Source organism: Castor canadensis, chromosome 13 (genome assembly GCF_047511655.1).
Source record: "Castor canadensis chromosome 13, mCasCan1.hap1v2, whole genome shotgun sequence".
NCBI lineage: Eukaryota > Metazoa > Chordata > Mammalia > Rodentia > Castoridae > Castor > Castor canadensis.
In genome coordinates, this window is record NC_133398.1 from 26,293,491 (window position 1) to 26,303,208 (window position 9,718).

The 9,718-nt window shown below is 46.6% G+C and overlaps 1 long non-coding RNA gene across 1 annotated transcript; it reads right to left on the bottom strand.

Moving 5' to 3' along the window:
- Positions 1-371: 371 nt before the first annotated feature.
- Positions 372-9,299, bottom strand: LOC141415393 (uncharacterized). The gene is made up of 4 exons (XR_012440355.1): positions 9,075-9,299; positions 3,787-4,583; positions 2,234-2,325; positions 372-873 (listed from the first exon to the last, which is right to left on the bottom strand). It is a non-coding gene; the product is annotated as an uncharacterized lncRNA (long non-coding RNA).
- Positions 9,300-9,718: the final 419 nt, after the last annotated feature.

The window sequence follows — 9,718 nt, forward strand, 5'->3', positions numbered from 1 at the left end:
TTACTTTGTATGGGGGTGAGATATGAGCTGACTCACCCCATCCCCGCCACACCCTACCCCAGCTGAAGAGAAGAAGGAGGAGGACAGAGGGGGGAGCTTGAAAGCACCCGTGGGAGAGAAAAGCAGTAATGCAAGGGACTCTCAGGACAGAGCTCTGGAGAAGCTCTGCCTGAGTTCAGGGGAGAGGGACATGGTGTGTCACACCATGGCCTTGTGGGGAGGGAAGGGTCAAGGTCAGGTTAAGTCTTAAAGAGCAGCCCATAGGGGAGGAACTCCTAGAGCAGGTGGACCTCAATAGGAGCCTAAGTAGAAACCAAGAAGCAGATGCCATCGTGCTGAGGAGTGAGGGGGACATTGCCACGGTCCTGGAGAAAAGATTTGGAGGGCAGGGGCTGTACCATTCTTCTAGAAGCTCAGAGCGAGGATTTAGTTATGTTTTTAATCATTTTTTCATTATACAAGCAATGCACAAATGCATGCTCAATGCAAACATTGCAGATGTTACACACAAAGCAGACACCTCCCTTGACATCTGTCCACCCTGCCACTGTCCCTAAAGGCCTATTTCCATGTGCATCCTCCCAAGACTTGTAAGAGTTGATATTCACAGAAGTTCACAGGGGAAATGTGTGGCTCTGTATATAGGATGGTCTTATGTTAGAGGCATTGACCATACACACCAATCTGAACCCTACTGTTGCAGCCCCCAGATCACTGCACAATACCATACCTCCGGGGTTGCTCATATTCCTTGTAAATTTCCCCATGCTACTCTGTAGTCTGGAGGTTCGATCAATTATCTAACCAGCCTCACACAGAAAACCACTTCAGATTGGCTCCTGTGTTTCCTTTCCAAAGGATGTACCAATGCACCTGTGGACCAGAGCCAAAGAAAATTACATCTCATACACTGTATATTTTTATTACATGTATATTTCATAAAACATACACATGTGAAAAACTACTCTTTTCAGAGGTGAGACTCTCCTAGGAAAAGTGGGTAGCTCAATCCAACACATCCCTTGATGGAAAACCCATCTAGCTTAAGGATTTAAAGGAATATTGTCAAGAATGTGACTTCGTGAACCCAAGCTAGGACAAAAAGTTTAATAAGTCATTTCCTTCTCAACTTGCAAGGGTTTTGTATATTTTGTACCCCCTTAGTCATCATTTGGGTGAGCTCTACATATTTATGCTGTTCTTTTTCTCGTCTGTCCTCATAAATCAATCCCTGCAGCCTACTAATCAAAGCCAGCTTTTCAAACGAAACCGTAGCCGGGTGTTTAACTAACTAAATGTTGTTTTTCCTCCAGCACTGACAGAGAGAGAGGGTGAGATGCTGCCTTGACAACTGTCCTCCCTTCCTCAGCCACCCCGGAAAACGTCAGGAAGCCACAGGACTGGCTAACAGAGCCCCCAGGTGGGTATCAATTGCTGGCTCTGGACGTGGGGGAGGGGCAGTTGGGAGGTAGTCCTTTGCCCTCTGTATTTCCGCTGTCTATCCCCGGGATGCCCAGGAATTAGGTCACCCTTCCCACTGCTACTTTTAAGAAAGGAGGAAGACAAAGTGTGAAGATGCCCTGCAGGGCACCCGGCTGCTATCCCGCCCTTCCTCAGCGCCTGTCTACTGATTTCTCCTTCCCCAAGGCCTGCCAACCACAGGCCTGTGGCTGCTGTGGGAAAATGGAGGGGACCAGTGCCTGCAGCTCTACCTCCAAACATCCAGGAGCCTGGCCTCAAGCAGCTGCTTCTGTGGCTTCAGGAAGCACGGCTGAGAAAGTTTCCCTGAAAGCTGCCTTGGAACCTCGCCTTGAACCACCCTTAATCATCCAGTGGCCTGCGTCATATAGCATGTCTCTCAAAGCATGTTCCCAAGACTAGCCTCATCAGTGTCACCTGGGAACTTCTCAGAAACACAAATTCTCAAACACCACCCAGACCCAGTGGATCAGAATTTCTGGGGTGTGACCCAACAATGTGTATTTCTATTGGCTCTTGGGGTGATTCTGGTACATGCTAAGTTAGAGCAGCACTGACCTATAAGATGATGTCCAAGATCCTAACTCAGCCCCCCAGTCCTCCTTACTGACCCTACCAGCTCCTCCATCCTGTCTCTCACTGATTTCCTTTACAGATCTCACACTGCCCAGAGTGGATGAGTACCCCTGATAGCACTCCTGCTTGCCATCCCTTCTGGCTGGCAGGTCTTTGCTTACCTATAACAAATACCTACCACCTTCCTTGATCTGTGTCCTCTTGAGAGTGTTCCTTGGCCTCCTCCAAAAGACATAAAAACAGCAACATCTACAGGGTACTTTTCCAAAACTATAAATAAATAAATATATATATATACATATGCATATATGTATATATATGCCTATACATACACACACACACCTACAGAAAAACAGTTGTTGAGATATAGATATATAGACATAAAGTTGCATATAACTATATAGAGAGAATTGTGCAAATTAAATTATATATATATAATTATATATATATATATATATACACACACATACACACATGACTATGTTTAATCCTTTCCACAACTCTACAAGAAAGGTATCAGTGTAAAGAACAGGTATATGTGTGTGTATGTGTGTGTGAGTGTGTGTGTACCCTTCTTTGCCTCTTCCAGCTGGGTTCAGTTGCTTTCTATGTCAATGAGAATGTATTTTTCCTATTTAACATTTCTTTCTGAGATATGTGACCTTGACAAATAGCTAATTTCTCTGAGCATCAACTTCATCATCTGGATGGGGGGGCGGGGCTCAAGTGGTAGAGCATCTGCCCAGCAAGTGTGAGACCCTGAATTCAAATCCCAGACTGCCAAAATATATGTATATGTATTCAATTTTGTCATCTGCATCCCTCATTTTACAGATGAAGAAGCAGAGGGCCAAAGAGTTTTAAAAACATGCCCAAGTTAGTAAGTGGTGAAATTGGGTTTGACTCCCATGGTCCTCTCTTGCTCCTTTCGATGTTCCTAGCCCACTGGTTTTAGTTCCTTACCATGGGCCTCTCAGAACAGACCCACTGCCCTGCCCCCCTGACAGCCCTCAGTGTGTGGAAAAGACTCCTGTTCTCCAGGCCAACACCCACTGTTTCCTCAACCCGCCTCCATGTAACTTGGCTCCATAGCCACAGCTGCTAGCCTTAGTGCCACAGCTGGCTTGGAAGGAGAGACCTCCTCATGTCCTCTCATTGGCTCTGTCCTACTTTCTCCTATTTCCTGTTTCAGATTGCAGTGCCTAAACCTTGCATCAAAAACGATGACATGACACATGCTTTCTAAAAAATCTCACTTTCTAAAGGCATTTCCTAGTGATTTCCTTCCTTGTGGAGGCCACTCCCAGCCTGCCTTGTGTCAAAACAAAAGAGAGGGAGAGAGAGAGAGAATTTCTAAAAAGAGAACTGTATTTTTCTAAGCTCAGACTGGTGTGAGGCTTCATGCGGATTTGACCGCCTAGGGCCCCCACTGATGACCACCAAAATCCTTCCTCAAGACTCCACTTTCCCTCGTTGTGGGCTTAGTTGAAGAAGCATTTCTCTTCAGGGAATTCTCTGGATAAAAAGATCTGCCTTATGACAGAAAGGACCACTTCCTCCCTTGCTTCCTAGCAGGTCTGATTGTCCTTATCCTAGGAGACCTTCTACCACATCCCTTACACTTTCTCGCTTCTTGCTACCCAGAGTCTGAGTGCTGGCTCTGGCACCAGACAAGCCTGAACTTGAACTATGGTTCCCTTTGAGTCAGGGGGTTTTGAAAAAGGCACTTACCTCTCTGTGCAGTGTTCTCATTTGGAAAATGAAGATAAGGCTCATCGGTATGAGTTTCCTAGGGCTACTGTAACAAATGACCACAAATGTCATGACTTAGGACTTCAAATGTCAGAAATTTAATCACTCACAGTTCTGGAGACCTGATGTCCTAAATCAACATACGAGCAGGGTCACGCTCCCCCTAAAGTATGTACATACAGATGTTCTCAACATATGATGAGGCTACATTCTGATAACACAAAGTAAATTGGAAATATTGAAGGCTGGAGGCATGGCTCAAGTTGTAGAACATCTGCCTAGCAAGCACAAAACCCTGAGTTCAAACCCTATTACTCCTCAAAAAAAGAAGAAAGAAAAAGAAAATATTGAAAGTCAAAAATGCATTCAACACACCTAACCTAGTGAACATGAGAACGTACCCTAGCCTGCCTTTCACATGCTCAGGATATTTAGATTAGCTAGAGTTGGACAAAATCACCTAACACAAAGCTACTTTATTATTAAAGTATTAAATATCTCCTGTTATTTACTGAACACAGTATTGACAGTGAGAAACAGAGAGGTTGTATGGGTATGCTTTTGTACCATCATTAAGTAGAAAAATCCCAAGCAGAACCATTGTAAGTCAGAGAAAGAATCCTTCTTCACCTTTTCCAGCTTCTGGTGGCTCAAGTGTTCCCTGGCTAGGAGCTGCATCTCTCCAATTTCTGCCTCCATTTCACATGGCCACTTCCTTCCTGGTTTCTCTCCTCTGTGAGTCTCTTCTAAGGATACTTGTCATTGGATTTAGGACCCTGGATAACCAAGATAATCTCATCTCAAGATCCTTAATTTAATTACATCTGCAAAGACCCTTTTTCCAAATAAGGTCATGTTCACAGACTCTGGGGAACATGGGTATATCTTTTTTGAAGGCCACCATTCAACACAGTAAGTACAAATACATCCTTCACTGGATCATCGTGTCATTGAAATGAGAGCATGCAGTCTGGTTGAGTGTTAGGCACAGAGTATACCCAACAAGTGTATAGATGTAGTTCTCTTTCTCTTTTCTTCTGGCTCCATCCCACCATTCCCCACGTACTTGGAAGCTGTCCTCTTGAGCTGACTACTTACGGCCTGCCCAGGCCAGTAATAGTCATGTTAACAACTTGCACACGATCAGGACTCCATAAAACCCTCCTTACATATACAGACCTATCTAACTCATAGCCACAGCCTGATGAAGGAGGCACAGCAGTTACTTCATCATCTTCCTTTGCAGGTGAGTACATGGAGGCCCAGAATGCACTACTTGGTATTCCCACTTAGTGCTTTGTGTATCAAATGAAGCCATTATCCTTCCCAGGGCTCTAATGTGTAGAAGAGTGTAGCCCTGATAGGCTGTCCAACAATGGGTCATCCAGAGGTGATGAGAATACAAGGAGATCACTGCCCAAGAAATGTCATTCCTACCACAGATCAAAACCTTTGTCTGCCTTTGCTGTGAGCCAGACTATAAATGCAGACGCCCCCTTGTTTTGTTCCAGGCACCTGCCTACCTTGGCCCTCCAATGGTGCCTGAAAGACATCTGACATTTGACCACACCCCTTCTGCATGCTCTCTTAGTTGAAGCTCTGTGTCAGAGTCTTTATGGTAAATGAGAAATAATCTCAAAGCTATGACTTCCTGGCCTGGTGTAGACACCCCAATTTTTTTTTGTAGGAGGAAGAGAAGGAGAACGGGAGGGAGGGGGTCTGCCTGGGTTTGTAGATTGGATGCTATTAGGCACACACCTAGCCCTTTCTGTGCCTCAACCTGGTCACTTGTGGGTGAAATAGGTTTGATAAGGTGGTGGCCCAGTTTTTTCATCCTAAGAATTCTAGACTTCTCTATAACCAGTTTGACTGAAATAAATGGAGACAAAATAAGGCTGAATTGTTGAAGTTTAGAGCTTTTCATTGCTTCTGCTTCCAAATGCTAGGTTGAACTGTTTGTTTTGTTGATGAGATGACAAGAAAAATGTATTTTTCCTACATAGCTTTGTGACCTTGAGCAACTTTCTAACCCTCAGCATCCTCATCTACCTGACAAGAATAATGGCAATACTTGTATTATTGGGTTAGCAAGAGGACTGAACAGTGTGGCACACATAAAGCCACACTGATTAATAAAGTGATTAATATTAATCAGTATTAGCATTGTCTTACCCCTGAATTTAGAATGCAGGGGTTGCAACTCAAGTGTGGCTCAGTCACAGAATCTTCCTGAGGGTATGTTGGTTCCTTCAGTCTCCTTTGTCAGTCTTGAGAGCTGGCTGTTTAGCACCCCTCTTGCTACTGTCCTGGACTTCAGGGGCCAGAAAGATGCCCTGGGAGCCAACCCATGCATGAGCTCCAAGCCTAGAGTTGCAGTCTCGAGGAGAAGGAGACTCTGGATTGGAACCAATCAACCTCAACTGCCACAAGGAATGTTCTAGCCAAACCCTGCTATAGCTAGGCACTGGCATGAACCTCCAAAGAGAGGATGGTTAGATCTGTTTCTCTCTGTGGGTTTGTGCACATGCACACATGTATAGCAGAGATGGAGAAGATCTTTGTGTCCAAGCTGACCTGAGCCTAACTTCCGCTTCTAAAAACACTGCAAAGTCATTCACTTCCTCTCCCTGGTCCCATCACCCTCTTGTGGGTGGGGAGGATAATGCTAGGTGCCTTCTTTGACAGAGAGGGAGATGCTTAGAGTTTCACAAGTAACTGCTTTCTCTCATTCAATCAGCTCACAGGGTGAGCCCTGGAGTCTGGATGCTGTTATAAGTCCCCAGAGTACCCCCCCCCACACACACACACACACACTAGTCCTATCAGATAGGCTGTGATTTTCCTAGAGAATGGACTATTGCTTCATCCATACTTTTATTCATTCAACATACATTTATTAAGCCCTTCATGAGTCAAATCTGTACATATCTTTGGGACACATAGTCAGACAAGACCTGACCCTTGCATGAAGAAGCCCACTGACCAGTGAGGGAGACAGGTATGTTGAAATTGGGATTGGGATCTGATAGAGACCACCTTGGAAGTTGGAGCATGGAAGGGGGAGGAAGGTAGCTCTGAAAGTAAAAGCCAAAAGGCTTCAAAGAAGAGGAAGACACTGAGGGGAAGAAGTTCTCTCAATAAAGAGAGTGAGAGAGAGGCACACCTAAGAGCTGGAGGACTGGAGGGCTTTAGGGTATCCACAGAGTAGGTGTTGGGGGGACTGGAGGGTTTTAAGATATCCACTGAGTAGGTGGTAAAGCTGGAGAGGTGCGTGTGGCTAGGAGAAAAAAGGGCTTATACACAGCTAAGCCAAGCAGCATAGACAAAGAGAGTCAGAGACACAATCAGATCTGATTGACCACAGCCACATCACATGAACTGCAGGTGAGCAGCACCCACATCACTAGGAGCCCCTCAGACATACAGATCTTGGGACCCCTCACTGGAGCTGCAGATGAATCAGGAGCTCTGAGGGTGAGACCAAGAAGCTGCTTACACCCAGCTCTCCAAAGGATTGGGCAGCAAGGTCAAGCATGTGAAGCACTAGCATGGAGCAGTGTAAGCAGTGGCTCCCACCTAAAGAGCACCCACTTTGTGGTAGGCACCAAACCACATCCTTTGCATGCCTTCTATTTAATTTGTACACTGACTCTATGAGGCGACTCTATCTTTAGTCTGACTTTATAGCTGAGGAAACTGAGGCTCACAGAGGGAAAATAACTTACTCCAGGCAGGAAGCTACTAAGTGGCAAGGTGAGGACTGGAACTCAAGGACTGGGAGCCACAGGCCCACAGAGGAAGACAGTTTGCCAGAGGGGCAGCTGCAGGTTCTCATGCCAGGGGAAGGAAGGGAACAACATAGAATCTGGGATTTTTCTGGAGATAAACAACAGAATCTATGAACCTTCCTAAATCTGGAATGGGTGCAAGAATAGAAGAAGACCCCAAGATTCCAAGGTTGTGCAATGGAGGGTGGAGACACCATTACCTAACCCAAGGGCATCAAGAGGACACTGGGAAGAGATGAGGCTCCCCATTGGGATTTTCAGAGTGTGCAGAGAACATCAAAAATGACAAGTGTGCACAGGAGAACTGAAAAACAGAGAATAGGGCTCTTATCACCTGTTACTCTTTTTTTGCAGTAGTGGGGTTTGAACTCAGGGCTTCACACTTACTGGCCATGTCCTAGCCCTGGGGCTGTTGTCCATCTACCACACAGTGAGTGCTATAACTGCAGGTGTATTAGATAAGACCAAGCTCAAATAACTGCAGTTTAAAAGTGTCGACCATGGTGTGGGGGGCTGCATATCGAAAGATTTATGAGTGGCAGAGGAGGGCGTTCAAGCTGGGAACATGGTTCTCACCATGAGCAGCAGTGAGGGGAACCCAAGTCACTGGAACTAGTTCCATTCCTCTGAGGTTGTACAAACTTGACCTTGATGTGACCTTTTTCTGGGTCTTAGAAAGAAAGGGGAAAAAACCTGCTCTGGGTAAAGAGGTGACAGCCCCATTAATAAGGCAGAGTCTAAGATTTCTGAAATGTCCTGAAGCAAGGAGCCAGGTGCTGGGTTCACCTGTTCTAAAGACAGGAGCATTGCTCTTTTGGTTCCTATTTGAGTAAAGGTGGACATAAATCATTCTTTCAAAAGGTGTCCTGGGTGTCTTTCCTTGTAGACCTCAAGCCTTTTCCAAATATGGTCTCATTAATCCTGGCAAACACAAGGAGAGAAAGCCTGGACAGGTGGCACTTTTTGTGTCACTGAACAAATGAGGCCTGGCTTCCAACTTAAAGACACAGGAGGGTTCCTGGGAGACCTATCCCAGCACCCTCCCTGCTCCCTGGCTGTTAGCTTCCCTGCCCTCCCTGGGAGTTGGGGGAGAGAGCTGACGAATGCCTGCTTGCTTGTGCACAGGGCACAGGGCGCAGTTCTAACCCCCAAAAGGGGAAGGAAGGTTAAGAGGAGAAAGTTGTAACAATCTCAAACAATGGAGACCAAGTTTCACTTGTCGGCTTTAAGTTTGTTTCGGAGTTCAGTCCAGTTTGGTGTTTCAAAGTAACAAGATACAAAAAGTTTGAGGTGTCTTGGAAATGGAAATCGTTTGATCTCTCCCTTTCGTTTTCATAAAGAAGGAAGAGGAAATAAAAGAGAGAAAGAAAGAGGGAGAAGAAAGCGTGGGGTAGGAGGTAGAAGGGAAAAAGAGCAAAAGCAAGAGATAAAGAGGAAGAGGGGAGCGAAAAGGGAGTTCGCAAAATCCCGGCTTCCTACCCGGAGCGCCAGCAATTTTCCGCAGCGGCCGCGGGCTCAGAGCTTTTAAGGGTTTCTAATCCTGGAAGGCTGTCTGACATCACCCCGTTTCTTGTCGGCTGATGTTTCGTACAAGCCTCTCATTTCCTCAGTGTTTTCGGAGCCACCAATTACTGCAACAATCTCGTGTTTATGTTTTCTCTCTCCTGCCTGGCTGGCCCTCCGCCTGGAAGGCTCTGCTTCCCTCCGACGCGCACAGCCCAAAAGGGGTGGGTGGGGGAGCGGGAGGGGGACCTGGATCGGGCACTGAAGAAAAAGGGAGGGGTCCCCCTTAATTTTTTTTCATTGACTTCAGCACCATGTGATCAGGAAGTCTGGCCTCCCTCCATTTCCCCTCCCGACTAAAGGGCAACATTGTGTAGCAGCCGCCGCGGCCACTGGTGGGATGGCCTTCGCTGCCTGACGTAGGGGGATAAAAATAACCGGCATATTTAAGGCAGGAGCAGGAATCCCGGCGCTCACACGCGGCCTGGTCAGTTCCCGAGGCCGCCGGCAGCGCTGCACCGCGCGCACCCCAGCCAGCGCCAAGGGCTAGCGCTGCTGACCTCAACCCTGACCTTGACCTCGAGACTGCCCAGCCTCGCAAAGCCTTCCCGGTCCTCAGC